This window comes from Leptodactylus fuscus, chromosome 8, assembly GCF_031893055.1.
Source record: "Leptodactylus fuscus isolate aLepFus1 chromosome 8, aLepFus1.hap2, whole genome shotgun sequence".
NCBI lineage: Eukaryota > Metazoa > Chordata > Amphibia > Anura > Leptodactylidae > Leptodactylus > Leptodactylus fuscus.
This window is the reverse complement of record NC_134272.1, coordinates 70629863-70651556: the sequence shown is the minus strand read 5'-3', so window position 1 is coordinate 70651556 and position 21694 is coordinate 70629863. Positions and strand designations below refer to the sequence as shown.

The 21694-nt window shown below is 43.1% G+C and overlaps 1 protein-coding gene across 4 annotated transcripts in view; it reads left to right on the top strand.

Annotated features, from left to right (window-relative positions):
* RAPGEF4 (Rap guanine nucleotide exchange factor 4) overlaps positions 1-21694 on the top strand; it is a 207868-nt gene that overhangs the window by 63390 nt on the left and 122784 nt on the right. The window contains exon 1 of one of the 4 annotated variants that reach the window (XM_075284122.1): positions 1342-1739. The exons of the other annotated variants lie outside the window; for them this stretch is intronic. The gene's annotated coding sequence lies outside the window, so the exon portion shown is untranslated. Of the gene's footprint in view, positions 1-1341; positions 1740-21694 lie in introns of those variants that run through there. 4 annotated transcript variants of the gene reach the window in all.

Genomic DNA, 21694 nt, shown 5'->3' with positions numbered 1-21694 from the left:
AAATCAATGGGAGCCGCTCAGGTGTTTTTTTCCAGGAACCGGCCTGAAGACGCTCCCTCCTCCCCACTAGGCCCTTTCATTGGGCCTAATCCGGAGTGGAGTGCGCGACTGGATGTCTGTGCACTGCGTCGGCATTCAGTCGCGGCTACCCGTTTTTGGCTGCCTCAGGTTCCGGTCCAAAAAAAACCCCGTCTGAACTTACCCTTAGACTTAAAGGTGGACCAAAATGTATCTTACCCCTATTATACATATTATATCAACGTGGACTCAAAATAAATCTCCCCAATGAATCTACAGTCCATTCCCGAACCCTGCTTTTCTTATATTACATCACATGTTCTGAAGGTTGGAAAGACTTTTATAAAATGGAAAAAAACAAAAAACATAATAAATATAAAAATGTCAAACACTTAACATTCTAAAAAGTAATAATTTTTGTATATTGAATATGTTGTCCCTAATAGTCACATATTAAGTGACTTTGTTAGGCCGAGTGCTTGGCATATGGTGAGTAATACTTGCAGATTATAGTAGTATTTGTTCACCATAAGGTCATATATTAGTGTGAGTTCATCCTCTCACTGAGCAAGAAAGTACTATAATATAATAATAATGATAATAATAATAATCATAATTAATATATTATTATTATAAATTATTATTATTATTATTATTAATTATTATTATTATTATTTATCATTCTGGTATTATAGTAATTTCTTGCTCAGTTAGAGGATGAACTCATATAATATAATATATTATTATAAAATATATTTATTTATTTACAATTTTAAGGTCGCCTCTTTATATTTCTTTAATAGCATGGCATAAAAAAAAATAAAATCCCAATTTGTGACCTGGAACTTACATTTTGATGTTTACCCATTCCCCGTATGGTTACGTTGGCACCATGAGCAGTATATATGGCGACCAGTTTACGTTAATTGGAAAGGTTAATGGGTGTGAGTTACAAACAGCGGAGTCTGCTCTGAAAAGATGGTCCCATTTTCCTTGCAGCCAGATGGCAGGAGATTATATAGTAAATGGTACAGATTAACGTCCTCTGTATTAGAACATTTGCTGCTGGATATATTTTTTGGGGAGGGAGATCTAGACACAGATGAGCCCTAAATTACATCTGACCTTAAAAAATCCATCTCCACTTCCTCCCTCTCTACTTCAACCTGCGCTTTACCCTGAAATAAATCTTGACCGGTGTTTGATCTACCCACACTGTGTATTGTATGTTATGGAACAGGAAAATAACAATACCCTGGCAGTAAGGGTTTGCGGCTTTATATGCAGGAACAGACGGTTTAACCTGTATTTGCATTTGGGTATGGCTGTGACTTGCAGGGAGACGCGGTCCTGAGGGATTCTGCCTCTGTGTGCTGCTGCTGCTGCTGTTCACAGTCAGATAGGAAGGGGAGGATCAGCAGAATCCAGTGTAGCATCCTGACCAGGAGGGTCTGCTCACAGATCGCTCTATAGAGGAAGCCCTGGAAAGAATGCACTGCCTGGTTTTCGGAAGGCACTGAGGAAGCGCACAGCTGGATACAGAAGCAGAGGCTGCATTGGTAATCAGCAAGACAGTAAAATCAGTAATATTCTCATACATGGCAGAGGGAAAATCTGCTTCAGCCTGACCATGTGCCGGGGTCACAGCTGTGGATAGAGCAGAGTGCGGAGCTGCACCCCTGGAGCTTTCTACTCAACTCTACCTATGAAGATATACTAATGTAAGTCATTCTATATCTCTAGCATCTGTAACTATATAGATGTTTCCATGATGTAACATCCACCTACTTCGGATAACTTGTAGGTTTCCTTGCACTTCTGTGTAAAACCATAGGTTGTGTTCACTTAGCTATGACCAATTCAGCTCTGCTACATCTGCATGTGCCCACATTGTATTGATGCATTATCATTTGTCCGGTTGGACCGCTACTCATGGTATTAATCGAGCGTCAGGGCGAGAATTAGGTCAAACATAGTTTGCGGTATTACTTTTATGTTACTTTATTTACATTATATTTAATGATAGAACTTTACGCTTTCCTAGTTGTGTTTAAAGCAGTGGACAATGATGCAGAAGGAATGTCTAGAGTGTTTTAGTGTGTAGAAAGGAGGTGGGTAGACGAGAAGGGAGGCTTTAAATAATATATAAGTTATGCTCAAGATGACTGGCATCTATGCCTAGGCTGCGGGAATCTTGTTTTGGTTGCAGTAAGTGGGTGAAGTGGGTACAGAGAAGATCAGGGTGGACCCGGTCTATGCGACTATTGTTTCATCGTCCTTTGCTTTTTATTATTATACGGGGTTAATAGTGTAAGGAAATAATACCACTTGTAAGAGGAGTGTATGAGAAGTGTCCTGGACTGGAGTCAACTATGATCAGAATTCCAACAAGAGCCATAGAAATATATTCCTGTATAAGTAGGTGATGTGATCTGCGGGGATCGAGTATCTGATCACCGGGTCCTCCTTGTGTTGTAAAATTTTTGTAAATGTCTGTGTTTTATTTTTCTATAAAGTTATAGCATGGCTTCCCTCCTGGAACTGAAATCGCTCTGCATATAGCTTGCATTTACACTTTTTCCCTTAAAGACCCCGACATGTGATACAAACAGCCGACCCCACCAATTGGGTCTATAGGCTTTCCTCCAGTAAAGAAGGATCAAGTATCACTGACTCTCTTGTACACGTTGAGTGTTAGCTACTCCCATAGCAGTCAGCTATAGACGATATACGGGCACGGGTTTTCTCTGGAACTTACCAAATGCTAACCTGTCCTTAGGATAGGTCATCAATTGAAAATCCTTGGGGGTCTGACCTCGCGGATCATCTGAGGCAGCAGCGATGCTACCGCTACATAGGACTTGTGATGTCACTTTCATGGGTGACATAAGCTGATCGCAACTCAGTCCCATTCAAATGACTGGAATGGTCGGAGTTTCGATACAAATGTACAGTGATGTGCTTGGTAAGTTCAGAAGAGGATGTAGCGCTAACCCAAAATCTGCAGTCAGAAAACCGCTTTAAGATTGGCTTAAATAAAAACTGCATTGGAGCAACACGGTGGCTCAGTGGTTAGCACTACAACCTTGCAGCGCTGGAGTCCTGGGTTCGAATCCTGCCAGGAACAACATCTGCAAGGAGTTTGTATGTTCTCCTCGTGTTTGCGTGGATTTCCTCCCATTCTACAAAGATATACTGATAGGAAAAAATGGACATTGTGGTCCGTATATGGGCTCACAATCTACATTAAAAAAAACAACAAAAAAATAAAAATAAAAACTGCACCTTAATCTAAAGCAAAACCCTTATGTCTGAATTTGAAGCTATTCCTTGTAAGATAAGACATGCTAGAGGCCTTTTACCTGTACAGTATGGAGCTATAGTCTCTCCATGTTGCTTCTACAGTATATAGCCTTGTATTACAGACATATTATATATCCCCGTTCACAAACTACATTTTGCAGTACCTATTTGCCTCTTTAAGACCATTTACTTTGGTATATTTGTTTCTAGGAGAGAATCTCTCCATAATATGTCATCTGATCTACAGTTTTTTTTTATTTTGCTGTCAGTTTGATAGGGAAAACCTCCATGTGGGTCTGTATGAAGTAGGATCCATATGGTGGAAATGTATGGGTGGGGTATTTTTGCTTCGCACATCTTGAAGGCTGCACCGTGCCATGATATACTTGTGTGCCACTATGTCATGGATTGGCTGAATCCCTTTGGGCATGTGAAGTTGTGCAGGAATCCCCTCTCCGTAGGTGTAAAGGTCCATTCACACGGAGGAATTTGGCGCTGATTCTGGCGCGGAATCTGCTGCAGAATCAGCGCTGAAGAAGAAGACTCCCATTGACTTCAATGGGTTCTGTTTTCCACAAGGAACCCATTGAAATCGACGGGAGTCTTTTTTTCCCATTGATTTCAGTGGGATCTGCGTGGAACACAGAACCCATTGAAGTCAATGGGAGTCTTCTTTTTCAGCGCGGATTCTGAAGTGGATTCCTCTCTGTGAATGGACCATTACAGTGTTAGGGTAAGTTCACACGGTATAACGTGCCGCGTGATGTGGCACGTATACGGCGTGTGAGACTTTGCGCGCCGTATACGCTCCCATTGATTTCAATGGGAGTTAGGATCGTATACGCTGCGTTATTTTGCGGCCGTGATTTTGCGGTTGCAAATTCACGGCCGCAAAATAACGCGGCATATACGAGAATAACTCCCATTGAAATCAATGGGAGCTTTTACGGCATGCAAAGTCTCACACGCCGTATACGTGCCGTATCACACGGCACATTACATCGTGTGAACTCCCCTTTAGCAAACAATTGTCCCTCTGTATAACAGGGAGGAGGGGAGGGGAGAGCGACAAAAACTGTTTTAAAGGCCCTATCTAGTCCCCACAATATATTGTTATTTTCATGTGTATCATCTTCTAATTGACATCTAACTCTATCATATCTCCCTGCCCGCCGCAGCCAGTCCCAGCGCCTGCTAATATGAATAAACCTAAAACAGGCTATGGCAGATGGATATGGCAGGGCAGGGCAGATAAGCTCAGGAATAAGACCGCATTACGTAAAATAATTAGAACTTAAAGGGGACGCGACAATCTATTATTGAAATGATCCTTGTCTCGTTTTATAGAGGTCCATCTCAGCAATTTTAAGTTATATTCCTGGTCTCTATGTTCTGCCTCGACTTTTATTTGCACTTGAGATTGAGCCGTCCTTATTCCGTTGCAGGAAATTAAAAAAGTGCGCAGTAAAAAAATTCAATTTACACAGGCCAAAATAAAAAAATTTTATTAGCAGAAGGTTCATCTTATATCATATATTGTTGATTTTCTACTGTTTCCCTATCTGTAGGATAAGGGTCATTTTCATTTTGGTGTCGGTAAAGGTTAGATGTTTATCTTTAAAGGAAAAGCATTTTTACATCTCATAATATACAATATAAGGCGGTATTTTAGGAATCGTGGAATCCCATCAGATCTACTCAACCAAATGTAGATTACCATAGGACCTAATGAATTAGAAGTGAGGCCAAGGTCCAGATTTAGAACGAGGTTGATCAAGTTTATAACAGGTGGGGCAACACGGTGGCTCAATGGTTAGCACTGCAGTCTTGCAGCGCTGGAGTCCTGGGTTCGGATCCCACCAGGAACAATATCTTCAAGGAGTTTGTATGTTCTCCCCGTGTTTGTGTGGATTTCCTCTACAAAGACATACTGATAGGAAAAAAAATGTACATTGTGATCCCAATATGGGGCTCACAATCTACATTAAAAAAAAAGGTTTATAACAGGGGTATTTTTGTGCCTGTATTATGGACATGTAACCTAGCCTGACCAACTCACAACATCATGGATCTCATCGATCCACAGTCAGACCAGGACACGACACTGGTCCATAATATGGGCACAGACATAACCTGGAATACAGATTCTAAAATGAGTCCTTATGATGACTGTGTGAAACTTGCTATAGGCTGGGGCCCCACGTGGCGTAAATGCCACAATTTGGCCGTGTAAAAAAAAAAAAGCAGCATTTTACAGTCCCAGCAAATTGGATGGGATTCTTTACTCGCCTATGTATTCAACTCATCTGCGTCTGGAGGAAACCAGGACATACCTCTCGCCGACCAGGACTGCGGGACAGGACCCCGAATCCGGGAATGTCCCACAGAGTCCAGGATCGTTGGGAGGTATGCAGTCAGTGGCGTAACTACCGTGGTAGCAGCAGTAGCAGCTGCCACAGGGCCCGGGACATTAGGGGGCCCGGTGACAGCGGCTACCGCTTCGTTTTTTGTTTTTTTTTTTAATAGGCCGTTACCGGCTGGAATTACTCCAGCCGGTAACGGGCCCCATATACTTACCGATCCTGGCAGGGGCCGGGATCGGTAAGTGACACCGCGGGCCCCACAAGCACTGTTATACTCGGGGGTCTTTTCAGACCCCCGATTATAACGATCGGAGGCCCGGAGAGGTAAGAAACATAAAAAACACTGTTACTTACCTCTCCAGGCTCCGCGCAGGCTTCGGCCTACTTGCGTGACGTCATATGACCCGCGACGCAGGGCCCTGTCACATGACGTCCCAGAAAATGGCCGACGGAGAGGAGGGGAGTCGGGAGAAAGGTAAGTAAGAGAGTTTTTTATGTTTGTATCCCCCCCTTGGGTCTCCGACTATTATACTCTGGGTCTGAAAAGACCCCAGAGTATAATAATTGTTCATGGGTGTCCACTATAGGGACATAATACTGTGTGCAGGGGCCACTATAGGGACATAATGCTGTGTACAGGGGCCACTATAGGGACATAATACTGTGTGCAGGGGCCACTATGGGGCATAATACTGTGTGCAGGGGCCACTATGGGGGATAATACTGTGTACTGAGGCCACTATGGGGCATAATACTGTGTGCAGGGGCCACTATGGGGCATAATACTGTGTGCAGGGGCCACTATGGGGACATAATGCTGTGTGCAGGGGCCACTATGGGGCATAATACTGTGTACTGAGGCCACTATGGGGCATAATACTGTGTGCAGGGGCCACTATGGGGCATAATACTGTGTGCAGGGGCCACTATGGGGACATAATACTGTGTGCAGGGGCCACTATGGGGACATAATGCTGTGTGCAGGGGCCACTATGGGGCATAATACTGTGTACTGAGGCCACTATGGGGCATAATACTGTGTGCAGGGGCCACTATAGGGACATAATGCTGTGTGCAGGGGCCACTATAGGGACATAATACTGTGTACTGAGGCCACTATGGGGCATAATACTGTGTGCAGGGGCCACTATGGGGCATAATACTGTGTGCAGGGGCCACTATGGGGGATAATACTGTGTACTGAGGCCACTATGGGGCATAATACTGTGTGCAGGGGCCACTATGGGGCATAATACTGTGTGCAGGGGCCACTATGGGGACATAATGCTGTGTGCAGGGGCCACTATGGGGCATAATACTGTGTACTGAGGCCACTATGGGGCATAATACTGTGTGCAGGGGCCACTATGGGGCATAATACTGTGTGCAGGGGCCACTATGGGGACATAATACTGTGTGCAGGGGCCACTATGGGGACATAATACTGTGTGCAGGGGCCACTATGGGGACATAATACTGTGTGCAGGGGCCACTATGGGGCATAATACTGTGTGCAGGGGCCACTATGGGGACATAATACTGTGTGCAGGGGCCACTATGGGGACATAATACTGTGTGCAGGGGCCACTATGGGGCATAATACTGTGTGCAGGGGCCACTATGGGGACATAATACTGTGTGCAGGGGCCACTATGGGGACATAATACTGTGTGCAGGGGCCACTATGGGGCCACAATACTGTGTGCAGGGGCCAATATGGGGGCCAATATAGTGTGTGCAGAAATGCGCGGGGGGGTGGCGGCGGTGGTAGGGGTCAGTTGGTCGAGGTCTTCAGCGTCGGTCGGGGGGGAGGGGGGCATGTCAAAAGTTCGCCACGGAGCCCCGACATTCCTAGTTACGCCACTGTATGCAGATAATGATTTGGCCTCACCTTACAGTGAGATGTCACATAAGAGCATTGGCAGGTTCACTTGTGCTAAAGGGATTGTCCAGGAATTCGACAAACTTCAGAGGGGCCTGGGGCAGGAATCCACTGACACAATCTGTAATGTTACCTGCCAACCCCACTCCCCTGGAGCCTCTTTATTAACTGTGCCGACTCTTGTTCCTCTTCCTCGCCAGCTAGTGCTCAGAATCTCTGTCACATGTCCAACTCCACAAAGGGCCTGAGGCCTAAATAGAGGGAAAACGGTGACATAATTGAGTCTGAGCATCAGCATGGGAGTCAGAGGAACAAGAGTCACGGCCTCTGTAGCTGCTCTCCACGCAAGTGCGTCTGTGTGGGACCAGCATGAGTATTACTAATAAAGCTTAACCTGGAGCAACACGGTGGCTCAGTGGTTAGTAGGAGTCCTGGGTTCAAATCCTGCAAGAAACAACATCTGCAAGGAGTTTGTATGTTCTCCCCGGGTTTGTGTGGATTTCCTCCCATACTCCAAAGACATACTGATAGGGAAAAATGTACATTGTGATCCCTATATGGGGCTCACAATCGTCATTATAAAAAAAAAAAAAAGCTTATCCAGTGCAGGGAATGTACTAGGAAGCTTTAATATTCTCCAGATGACCCCATTAAGATGAACCACATTATCACACTGGCTGATGCTGAATGGCACATCTTTAGGAAATTTTATCCAATTTTACACATCTATTGATTCTCTTACTTTGTACCAAAATTGTCCACCAAATTTTGTTGGATTTTAGGTTTACATTGTTGCATGTTAAGCCACATCCCCTTTTTGGTTATCTGGACTGGCACCAATAATGGTCTCGTGTAAAGGTCTAAACAATCTCCAGAAAGGCGGCAAAACAAGTGACCGCATTATATATGGAAGATAATGCTAATCTGTGAGCAGCGCATCTCTCCACGTGAACAGGGCGATGTGCCGCCGAAAGCTGTAAACTGAAGGATTTAGCGAATACGGCGTTCTTAAAGGCAGTTGTCTTTTTCATGAAACCTCTTTGATCCTATTTGAAGAAGTTAGTAAGAAGAGAGTTCTGGGATTGAACCAGACGTACTGTAGGCTTATCATTCCACATAGCATCATATTGAGCATGATATCTCATTGATCCATACAGATTGTCAGCAGCATATAAATAATATAAAGGCTTTAGCGTATAGAGTATATGCCCATAGGCACTTGTACATCTGTCTCAGCTAGAAACGCTATAACAGGAGTCGTGAACATAGTGTTAACCCTTGCAAAATATTCATCTACGGTTTGCTGTGAATTGTTGGAACAAATTGGCCGTGTACACAATTTATTTTTACTGTGCTATCCATAGAGAATCATGCAGGATCTGACAATGTCCTCACCACCTAGTAACGTACAAGAGCTGGATATAAACCCGCCCGTAAATACTTTCCGTAAATACAGTCGTACCCAGTAAGCGTCTCCATTGTGGTCACTTCCTCTCATTCATCAGGTTGTTGGTTTACGCAATGTTATGTCAGTGTATGCCTGGGAGTGACTCCATCTACCTCATGGAGACTGGTGCAATATTGTCTGCACAAATTCACAAAGTGTCTATTGGTTAGGATTAAGTTATACGTTTCGCTCTGGTTTTAGTGCATGTGTCAGTCATGTCAGAGGGTACTTGAAGTGGAGCAGCAATGTTTGGGGAAGAAGATTCACCCCAAAATCTTAACAAATGGAAGACAGAGCTTTTTTGCGTTACTGCACATATGTGTAGTGTGCTGTAGGATGGCACCGATGGAGACTACTCACTGGAGTAGTCAGAGAGTGATATTGGAGCCACAGGAAGTGATATTGGAGCCACAGGAAGTGATACTGGAGCCACAGGAAGTGATATTGGAGCCACAGGAAGTGATACTGGAGCCACATGGCCTTGCCAAGAACCCATTCCTATAAAATAAGCCAGTACTGATGTCAGATAAATACTGGAGTCTTGGTATCCAAGTTAAGTGCTTCCCTGAGAGGCGTTATAGCAGCATAGTACACTGAAACAAGGCCGTTATCCAAGAAAAGTGCACCTGATCACAGCAGGGGGTAAAGGATTTAAAGGGGTTTTCTTATCATTATAACTGTATTTAGATTTGTAGACAAATAAAAGTGAAACATTTTTGCAAATGTCAATAATTAAAACTTTTGCAGAGTATTAAAGATTTTCTTTAACCATCTTAGTGGGGACATCTGTTGTTTTGATTGGTTGCCAATGGATATGACCATGAATACAGGAACTTTTTAAAATCTGGGACTCGTCAGAAACACAGCCATGATTTCCTTACAGTGGACAGATCAGGAGGACACTACATGTATGAGAAGATAACCCGACCACAATAAGGACATCATGGCCGGTTATCAGGAGGACACTACATGTATGAAGAGATAACCCAACCACAATAAGGACATCATGGCCGGTTATCAGGAGGACACTACATGTATGAGAAGATAACCCGACCACAATAAGGACATCATGGCTGGTTATCAGGAAGACACTACATGTATGAGAAGATAACCCGACCACAATAAGGACATCATGGCTGGTTATCAGGAGGACACTACATGTATGAAGAGATAACCCAACCACAATAAGGACATCATGGCCGGTTATCAGGAGGACACTACATGTATGAGAAGATAACCTGACCACAATAAGGACATCATGGCTGGTTATCAGGAGGACACTACATGTATGAGAAGATAACCCGACCACAATAAGGACATCATGGCTGGTTATCAGGAAGACACTACATGTATGAGAAGATAACCTGACCACAATAAGGACATCATGGCTGGTTATCAAGAGGACACTACATGTATGAGAAGATAACCTGACCACAATAAGGACATCATGGCCGGTTATCAGGAGGACACTACATGTATGAGGAGATAACCCGACCACAATAAGGACATCATGGTTGGTTATCAGGAGGACACTACATGTATGAGAAGATAACCTGACCACAATAAGGACATCATGGCTGGTTATCAGGAGGACACTACATGTATGACAAGATAACCTGACTACAATAAGGACATTAACTGGGCCAATCCTTGCCACATTAAGAATATAGAAAATGTTTGCAGAGACGTGTACATTGTGTGGAATATATTGTTACTGTTAATGCCGAAATGTACTTGACAAACACCCTTCAGTAAAGAAAGAGTTAAATGCACAGGCCATTCAAGCCTTGTCGCCCATCCTCCTGCACCTCACACATGTTCTATTTTTTCTTCTAAAGGAGATGATTACTTTTGACAATACCGTACTATCGGCCCTATAAGCCAGTGGGTACAGCCATTGTATATAATAACTACAAGACTCATCGAGTCAGTGGATCACACATTTTGTGGGCAAAATAGATAATACGCTCCTAACTTTCCTGACACAACATATTGGCTCGTGCACAGAAGGAGGTGGTGGTACGGTGACTGTCCAAGGTGGACAACGTCTTTAAGGTTTTGTATAAGGAAAATGTTCGTATAAACTACTGAAGACTACCAAGTTTTTTTGTTTCTTTATAAGGTTTTGGGGAGGTTTTGTGGGACTTTTATCCTCACTGCCCATGACGAACAATTGTAAGATTGGACAATTCTGTTTTCCATAGAAACTAGTCAATCTGCATATGTGATTCTTTCGAAGTATCAACTTTTTAGATTTTCTATTTCTGAGCTTTGTTTATATCTTTACTGGTTACAATGTTGATGATAAAATAAGAAATAAGGTCTTAATGGGGTTGGACCAAGCAAGTTAGGGCTCGTTCACATCTGCGCCCAGGTGTCCGTACTTGAGGTTTCCGTTTCCTGCCTAAAACAGAGCAGGAGACGGAAACCTGCAGGAGTCTCTCTCACCCATTCATTTGAATGGGTGAGAGAGATGTGCGGCGGTGAGCGTTTTAGGCTCTCCGCCGCGAAACCGGGTTTTATAATCCGGACACAGAGTCGGACATGCAGTACTCTGTGTCCGGATAAAAAAATCCGGTTTCGCGGCGGAGAGCGCAAAACGCTCCCCGCCGCTCACGGCCGGACCCGGTCTATGGTTTCCGTCTTCTGGCATGCAGAAGACAGAAACCATAGAACGGAGACCCTGAACGCAGGTGTGAACCTAGCGTTAGCAAGTTATTACCTATTCAGAAGATTGGATGGACCACCACCAATCGGCAAGTTGTCACTTATCCTGGTTGTGAAAAGGTCAGGGGGCACTCCACAGGGCTGGGGGCTGACATGGGGGCTCACCCTGATCAAATATCCATAAAATAGTATGTGCACTCCAAGTTGTTGCTCTTCAATCTTTACCACCTACTGAGATTTCTTGTGATTCCTATATCCTAAAGAAAACCCATCCTTTTGACCCTAGCTGTCATCGAGAAGCTTGGTATCTATTAGGCAGAGAAATGGGATGCTAAAGGCACCTTCCATTTTGGCAGACTCAGCCTGACCATGTGTTACATGATTCCCATTAATTTTAATGAGGTGTCCCATAAGGTAATGCTACCCCTACAGAAATATCTGCATTGCCCATTTGTACCTGGCTGCAAATGACTCGCCAATATCATCTGATCACCGGGCTGGCTTTGATTGAAAGAAGAGGTTCGATATTATCCCATCCACTTTATAGGGACATTTACGCCATGTGGGCCCCAGCCTAAACGTTCCAAAATCTGTTTGTGAACTGCTGAACCACTAGAGTGCTACTAGTTTATTATCCTCCTTAAAGGGGATGTGTCTTGTATTTCCATTTGGTGACATTTATTATATTTAAGACAATAGTCAATAAATATTGCTTTTAATTCTACAGCTCGGACCTGGCTCGGAGGCAGCCATATTGGAGACGCTCACTTCCTTCCTGTATTTCCTGCACAGTCAGTACAGCAGGGTGTGTATGCTTTATGGCAGCTGATAGAAGAGTCAGAAGACAGAGAATTGTCATAGATTATTATAGTCTCCAGGAAGTGATGGAGTGCAGTCCCGTCAGAGACCAGGGAGATGTATATAGAGTGTTATCTGTGTATATAGTGTTGCTGTCCTACCTTATCTAGGCCATCAGCTGTACAATAGAGCTGTCATTAGCTGCATACAGTACCTTATAAATATAATACCCTCCTCACTCCGTGTCTGTGTATACAGCAAAGATACAGAGAAACGAAAAATCAGCTTATTGGCCCTAGTGGAACTTGTCCCAGTGACTAGTCCCATAAAAAAACAAAAACACTCTCAAAGATGTGTATAATAAAATAAAATAATATTTTAATAAATAATAATCCATTTTCTAGTGATGCTTGCCTATTATGTGAAATGACAGATACTGATACCCTAAATATAGTAACAAGAAATAATAATCTTCAGTCTCTTATGGCAAACAATAAGGCATCACCAAAGGCTGGGCAACATTTTATCGACAGAAAGATTTTTCACACATTATATGTGATCATTATACTTGGTTATATAGCTGGCCATGAGGAATATTTTACTCCACTGTGTTCACAGCTCAATAAACACTCTGCAAGTGAACATAAGGGCAGACCCTAAGACCTTATCTGTCTATTAGCCGCAGTCCTTCAAGATGCCGGAGAACACGTCTTGTTCTATTTTGGTACATCCAGCGGGAAGTAAGTATATTCCAAGGGAACTTTATTCATTGTGATCAATACGTTATCATTTCTGTATAGAAATTCCACTAAATTAAGAATATATACTGCAATGCAGGTTTATGAATTGAGAGATGGAGATTAATATATATTTCTTCCATCCCTTGCAATAAAATACACAGTCCAGTCCTATTAATGTGACCACCGCCTACTTTTCACATCAATGTTAAATAACCAATGGCAGAAGGCGCGTGTCATCAGCCATCTGGGTGCACTCATCATTGTGGAAAGCACGATGGATCAACACAAGTATGCATCTATCCTTGCAGACCATGTTCACCCCTACATGCGAAATGTATTTCCTCAGGATGATGGCATCTACCAGCAGGACAATGCGACATGTCATAAAGCTCGCAGTGTACGTGCGTGGTTGGAGGAGCACCAGGATGAGTTTACCGTACTCCCTTGGCCAGCAAATTCCCCGGACTTGAACCCAATCGAGAATCTGTGGGACCCCCTCGATCGGGTTGTTCGCGCCATGGATGCTTAACCGTGTAACCTAGCACAGCTGACCACGGCACTGGAGTCGGCATGGCTCAACATCCCAGTGAACATCATCACAACATCCCCTCTCTTCCTGCACATCTTGCAGCGGTCCGCTCTGCTAAAGGGGGTTATTCTGGATTTTGGCAGGTGGTCACATTAATGTGACTGGACCGTGTATGATATTTGCCTTCGATCCCCAGTGTCATCCTGTGTGGGTGGGATAAGCAGGACTCTTTTGTCTTTCCTAGGAGTTCTGTTATGATTTACTCTAATTTTCTCAAATATTATATATACCTATATATCACAGAGCTCAACCACTACTATATCCTGCTCTCAAATACATCAGCAGATATCACCATAATAGTATTTCCCCTAAAATACATTCATACAGAGGCCCAAACATCATGTCGTCTTTTAACCCCTCAGTCTATATTTGTCTCTAATTCTGTGAACTACCACTCCCATCCATCAAAGAGCTGACCACAAGTGGTTGCCAGACAAATAAACCACATTTTGAGAAACAGAGGAAATTGCAGACTGATAATGTATTCTTAGACAAGGTGAGAATGAAACATCTTCAGAATAAACAGGAAAATGTGGAATATGCCACTGTTTTATTGTAGTCAGCCATTAAAGGGGCTCTATCAGCAAAATTATACTGATAGTGCCCCATATATGCGTGAATAGCCGATAAAAAGGCTATTCAGCCACCGCTAAAGTTATATTAAACTACCCCCCCCATTTTAAAATAAAACCCTAAAAAAGAATATTTTAAACTTATCTATCGTGCACGGTGGGCGGGCATTCAGGGTCCGATGTCATCTTCAGCCACGCCTCCTCTTCCAGCAATGTCTTCGGGTCCCGTCTTCCTCCAACGCTCGCGAACTGCCACTGATAAAAAATACTGCTGCTGCTACTGCGCATGCACCTGCGCCATTTTTTATCAATGGCAGTTCGCGAGCGCCGGAGGAAGACGGGACCTGAAGACATCGCTGGAAGAGGAGGCGTGGCTGAAGATGATATCAGACCCTGAATGCCCGCCCGTCCTTTTTAAAGGCTATTCACTTATATGTGGGGCTCTAGCAGCATGATTTTGCTGATAGAGCCCCTTTAAACAGCGTCAGATATAGAGGACTATCATTCGGTATCGCCGCTACATGTGAATTAAGATAGATTGCCAAAGCACAAACAAAAGGATAGCTCTGAAAATACAAAGACAAGCTTTTGATGATACAGGTGACTGTGCGGGATTGGTTCCAAAGGTTTTGCTCTGGGATTATGTCAGTAAAGTTGATTGAAGACAGCAGCCCAGTTCTTGCTCCCATAGTAATATATATTATATTTGGATCAATCTTGTTCTCTTTTTAGGAACCTTTCATTTGTTCCCAGCATATTAAGGAATGTTTCATTTAATAGAACTGGTTTTCTCAATCAAGATCCTCATCTGAGTGAAGTGTAAAAGTGGCTACAAAGAGTGTCTTTCACTTTGGAGGACCCAGCATGTCCGTGTTTTAAAGAGGACCTCTCACCACCAACTCCAAGTTAGTAAGCACCTCTTTACTGCCACCACAAGTAAAACAAGACCTTACACAAATCTCATTGAATCAATTACCTGTCCATTTAAAGAGCTTCCACCACCTTCACCAAATCCAACTTATTACATCCTTCAATAAGTGCCACTCCACTGATTTCAGCACAGTTGGAGTTATTTCTCTGACTCCCGCTATTCCTGAGCAATCAGTGTTGTTAGTCTCAACACAATTATACTCTCTACTGCCCGGTGGGTGGTCCTGGGCTAGAGCAGAGAAACAGGGACCTCCCACATGACATCAGAGAGTATCATTTAAGAATCAGTGTTAAGAATAACAGCACTGATTGCCCAGGAGTGGTGGGGGCTAGAGAAAAAATTCCAACTGCATCGGTATCAGTTGGTGGTGAAAGGTCTTCTTTAAATGGACAGTCTATTGATTTCAATAAGAATTGTCTAAGGTTTTGTTATTCCTGTTGTGGCAGGGGAGAGTCATCTAGAAAACTGAAGATATGAGGACAACCTTTTACAGTTTTTATGTTGCGCTTTGTATGAAAAGCTAAAAAAATGTTTTTGACCAACAATCTGCACTCAGCTCTCAGTGAGAATGTCAAAACAGAACTTTAGAATTTTTGGGGAAATTTATTATCTAGGTAAATTCAGCTGGTTGGACATGATTTGGAAAGATGCATCCCTCTATATAAGGCCTCATATCTAACAATGTATATCCGAGCTAAAATCAAGCCTTGAGGAAGAAAGAACTGCCTGTGGAGCTTAGAGACAGGATGGTGTGGAGGAACGATTCTGGAGAAGGGCACAAAAAATTTCTGCTGCATTAAAAGCTGCCAAGAGTACAATGGTCTCCATTATTGTTAAGTGGAAGTTTTGAACAACATGGGCTCTACCTAGAGCTTTATGGCAGAATGGCCTGAAAAAAGCCTCAGTAAGGCTGAAGCCCCGCGTTGCAAAAACACTGGATGGGATTCTGGCTAATCCCATCTACACAGAAAAACTCTGCAGTGGAAAAATTGCGTTTTCCATAAAGGTATAATAGGGGCATCTTGCAATGGGGATGTTTTTTAGAACCCTGACTGGGAACACATCTGGGGAAACCTGAAAATGGTATGTGCGTTATGGATGATTATGTAGATAATCTGCTTTCCCTTAGTCCCAACAGTGGCACAATACAGGGGCCTTGTTCCGCTGGTGGGACGACAGGGAACTACTATTCATCCATGGGCATTACGGCTAGTTCACACGGGGCAAGTTGGCTGCGGATTTTGACGCGGAATCTGCCTCAAAATCTGCTGCCAGAAATGGCTCCCATTGACTTCAGTGGGAGCCGCACGCTTCTTTTTTCCGCTAGCGAGTAGTGGAAAAAAGAAACAAGCTGTTCTGTCTTGCTGCGGATTCCGCGACTGAATCAGCTGCGGTGCGAGGCTCCAGCCCATTCACTTGGGCCTAATCCATTGCGGAGTACACGCGGAGTTCATTTAACTCTTTGTGAACTAGACCTTAGATGCAAAGTAATATGATAGCCGTAAACTGATGGAGCAATGGAAAAAAATATTGGACTTGTTGATAATGAATTCTTGGAGGATGATCAATATTATTGTATTGTAGTAAGTAATACATGACATGAAATTACTTTATGTAAGTGATTCAGTTGTATCAGCAGTAAGATACACACACACACACACACACACACACACACATATATATATATATATATATATATATATATATATATATATATATATATATATACATATAATATATAATGGTCATTTAGAAAAGATAGCGGTCAGACAAAGGAAAAATCACTAGTGTCTGGCCATTTTCCATGATCTTTTCATTCCTCTTAGCGCCACAATTCCATTACAGATACAGTATCATGACCTATACATTATAAAAACACCGCTTAACAAAACTTCCTGAGAAACAGGGCATTGTGCTTTGCAAGTTCTATAAGAATACGGCTAACAGTACAAGAAAAAACAATTCTAACAAAAGTCTGCGTAATAACATTAGTGATAACATCTTCCCTTTGACCCAGAAATACCTAGAGATACATTAAAGTGCTTCAAACACAATTATAAGGACAAGTCAAACCATTAAATCCTTACAAGATACGTCTATTTATACACAGTAGCTGAACCTAAGAAGTGGCCAGTAGACAGAACAATGATGTAAAGCAGATGTCCACTAGTCACATCCAATGCATGGACAGGTCTGTATACACAAATGTATTTTTTTATGTTTTTTTGATGGTTTTTGTCTATACTGTAGGAGTTTTGTTAAACGTGCACCTACATGGTGAGCTGTATTTGTGATTTGACTGAGCTGCAGTACCATACATAGCCTATCAACATGTGTAGCGCTGTTTCAGGAAAAAGTAAACCTTCTAGCTTCATAAACCTCTTTAAGGGTGCATTCACACAGAGGAAAATGGCGCAGATTTGGTGCGATTTTGACGTGAATCCACGTGGAATTGGTGTGGAATCCACTGGAATCTAACGCTGATTCTGCGCTAATTCCATGTAGATTTGCGCCATTTTCCTCCGTATGAATGCACCCTAACACAATAAGATGGGTCCACCTGCCAAATGTTTGTTAAACTTTTTTGTAGGATTTTGACCAGAGAACCTCTTACATTGAAAATACAGCCATATATGTATGTAGGTAACATGTTATAGAGAATGTATTAAGATACTGTATACTGTAGGCAGAGGCATAACTTGAAGCTCCTGGGCCCCAGTGCAGAATCTATAATTCGGCCCCCTACCTATTTTGTGAATAGTGGTATATTTTAAGTGTCAGAGGGACCTTTATGGCCCTTTCAGGGTCTGAGGCCTAGTAGAAACTGCTACCACTGCCCCCTATCGCTCTAACCCTGACTGTAGGTCAGTAGAAAAAGATTCAGAATAACTTATCCCAGTAAGTGCCTGCCCTCTCTAGGTTTAGGAGTCTAGTGGGCGGTCCTACTCAGTGATTGCAGTGATATCTGTCAATCACTGAGTAGGACCGCCGCCTGGACTCCTAAACCCAGTGGGAGTACACATATAAATAAGGTATACTCAATCCTTGTCCTGCAAAATTACCTATCAGCCTCCACAGCTCCTCCTGCTCTATAACATGTTTACAGATTAGAATGAATTTGATGGCCTAAAAGTTCATGAAGGGTTAAATAGTTAAAATACTTTTGCTACGGAAGATTAGTACTCTGAATCTCAGCCAATGGCACTTTGCCCCCTTTCCCAGGCTTGGGATGTGATGTCCAATTTTACTTGTGGTACAGAATGGATCGCTACGTGCCATTCTGATCCGTCGGTGTAGATGTACGCCTCTGCGCAATTCTTCCTGTCATTCCAGTACATTGTTGTTTTTCCAACCACCAGGACACGCAACATTGAACAGTGCTGACATGTCAGTCTAGGCCTGTAGTGATCCATCCGTGTGCTAAACGAAGGTTTCTCAATTCAAGGGTTCTGTCCCTCTCAATGAACAGGAGATATCGCACAGTCATCCAGCAACACTTGATAAGATTTTTAGATTTCCTGTGGCTAAAAAACTTTGCATTTAAAGGGGTTGTCCCATCACAAGGATCCTATCTATACTGCTAGTTTATGTGGATGTAAGACTTTTCCTAAATACATTGCTTTATCAAACCTGCTTTGTTTGGCCGCTATCTTAATTTATTCACTTCATTGTTTACACTCCGTTTCTATGGCCCTTGGGATTATCTGCTCATTTGTCAAGTGATGTAGCTGCCTTCTCTCAGAGGGGGAGGGGCTGGGAGCAGCTCTGAGCTGTTTGTGTCTGATAAGTAGCGGAGCTTCTCAGATAGGGGAGGTGAGAGCTCAGGGATTTCTGAGCTCTTATCAGTCGGTTTAATTGATTTTGGGTGATGAGGGCTGAGATAGGGAGTCCGTTACCTCTGTTTGTAATGCAAACTGACTCAAATCCAGCTCTGCTACATCAGCTTCACACTGTGGTAATTCATTTACAACCAATCCCGTGCAAGTGAAACCCCGCCCACCAATGTGCCGAGAAAAGCAGGAAGTGAAGAAAGCACAACAGCCTGCAGGTTAGTGAACAAGCGTCATGGGAATACCCCTTTAATCTAGCTTCAATGCCCCTCCCATATGTAACATATTGGAGCTAGATGCACTTCACAGGTGCAGTCTGTGCATACAGTACAGTACATACGGAGTGTTTATTGGGGCTGATCTCTCGTACACTGCCGAGCATTAGACCTGAGGCTCCCGGTGATGAATAGATGTTATTTGAACTTGTTGGAGTTATAACCAGAACACTAGTGTGACCAAGGTCATAGTATAGAAGGTCTGAATAGTCCTGTAATTGTTATTAGGATCACACCCAGAGCAGCATTTACGGCTGATGTTTCCTTGGAAAAATGACGAAATATTCTTAGTCATGTCCTAACGTTCCCTTATCTATTGTGTGCTATGCTATTACTTTTATTGTTTCTTTGAGACTTTCTTTTTATGAAAACCGGTTTGGAAACTGATTCCCCAAAAGACCTTCAGTAAGGAAAGAAGAAATAAGCATTAAAATGTTGGTTGCAGGGTCGTAACTTGAGGGTTCAGTCGCAACGGGGCCCAGGAACCTTAGGGGGCCCATAAGCACTGGCATCAGTACTGAGATTGCAGCTTCCATCTGGCCCATAAACCAAGGAGTCCCTCAGATTACCCCTAACCACACTAAGGTGGATTAAACTCCTCAGCACCCGTAACCATCACTATTAAGAATTCACTGTAGGGTGAGGCAGGGGGCTCCGGATAAAAGATTGCACCGGCCCACAAGACTTTAGTTATGCCACTGGTTGTTTTTGGGTTTTTTTTGTATCAGGTATTACAATACTTACCACAGCTCATGGGCACAAATAAGAACATTTTCATACGATAACGACAGAACCTTTGCCAAATCCTAGACAACTCCTTTAAGAGATCCATGCCAACATCTTCAAGCATCCAGCTCTGTCAGGTATGCCGTATACGGAAAATACCTGTTATGTGGTGTGTAAAAATTCTTTCCATAGTAAACTTCTTTCATGCCAAGCCAAAATTATTTTTAGGCTGGATGCAATAAAAAGATTGGCAATTATGATTAATGAAGCATTTTCTATACATCTCTTTGGTGATTTGGCGCAGATTCTAGAACGCCCTATGGGGTTAGTAACAATCTCTTCCTCTGTTCTCTTTATTTGCTGCCACTTGTTTTGGGCTTTGAATTCTTGGCACACAAAAAGAAATGGGTTGTATTTATTAATAGATTACCGGGTGTGGGGCTTTCATCCTCCGTCGTACCCCCTCTTGATCACTGGCTGGAGCAGAAGCCTCTCAACTCTGTCCTTTCCGCAGTAGGATAGTTAAAGGGGTTGTCTCTGACCCATATGTAATGGATACTGATGACCTGTCCACAGTATAGGTCGTCAGTATCAGATCGGTGGGGGTTTCCAACCTGGACCCTGCGACAATTAGCTGATTTGGCTGCTGTAAGCTGTATACAAGGTAAGAAGCTAGAAGCAGCTCCTATTAAGGTGAATGTGAGCAGAGCTGCAGTTCCCCATTCCCTGCTACAATCTACTGCTCTGTACACTCTATACAGTATACTGCAGTGGTGGTGCCTTGGAAATGCAGCTCTGCTCACAGTCATCTCAGTAGGAACAGGGCTGCTACCTGCTGTATACCTTGTATACGGCGTCTAGTAGCTGAGTCTGCTGATCGATACGGGGTCCAGTTGTCAGACCCAAAGTAATCTGATACTGATCACCTATCCCGTGTATAGGCCATCAGTATTTATCACCGGTGAGTTTTGGGCGACCCTTTAAGCCCTACACTCAGTCTCCAGCCAGTACCACAAACCCCTTTTATTACCTTCAGGATTTCTATTGGACTATTTGTGTCAGGTTTGTGCAAAAAATGCTGTAAAATAATAAAAATCTTGATCCAGGGCAACATGGTGGCTCAGTGGTTAGCACTATAGCCTTGCAACGCTGGAGTCCTGGGTTCGAATCCCGCCAGGAATAACATCTGCAAGGAGTTTGTATGTTCTCCCCGTGTTTGTGTGGATTTCCTCCCATTCTACAAAGACATACTGATAGAAAAAAAAATGTACATTGTGATCCCAATATGGGGCTCACAATCTTTGGATCCATTTTTAGTACTCCTTTAAAATGGGAGTATTAGAAGTAAAAAAAAATTATGAAGACTGGATTTCTTGAAGTATTTTCGATGGTTTCCCGTTGTGAGCGTCACAGCCGTGTATTTATTTTTTCCTCTCATTGTCAGGTCTCTTTGAGGATTGATTCTGCAATAAAAGAGCTGGATATTTATTTGCGGCCGAGCTAATCATCAACTTTTGCCCATGGTTAACACCGGAAATGCAAACAGTGACTAG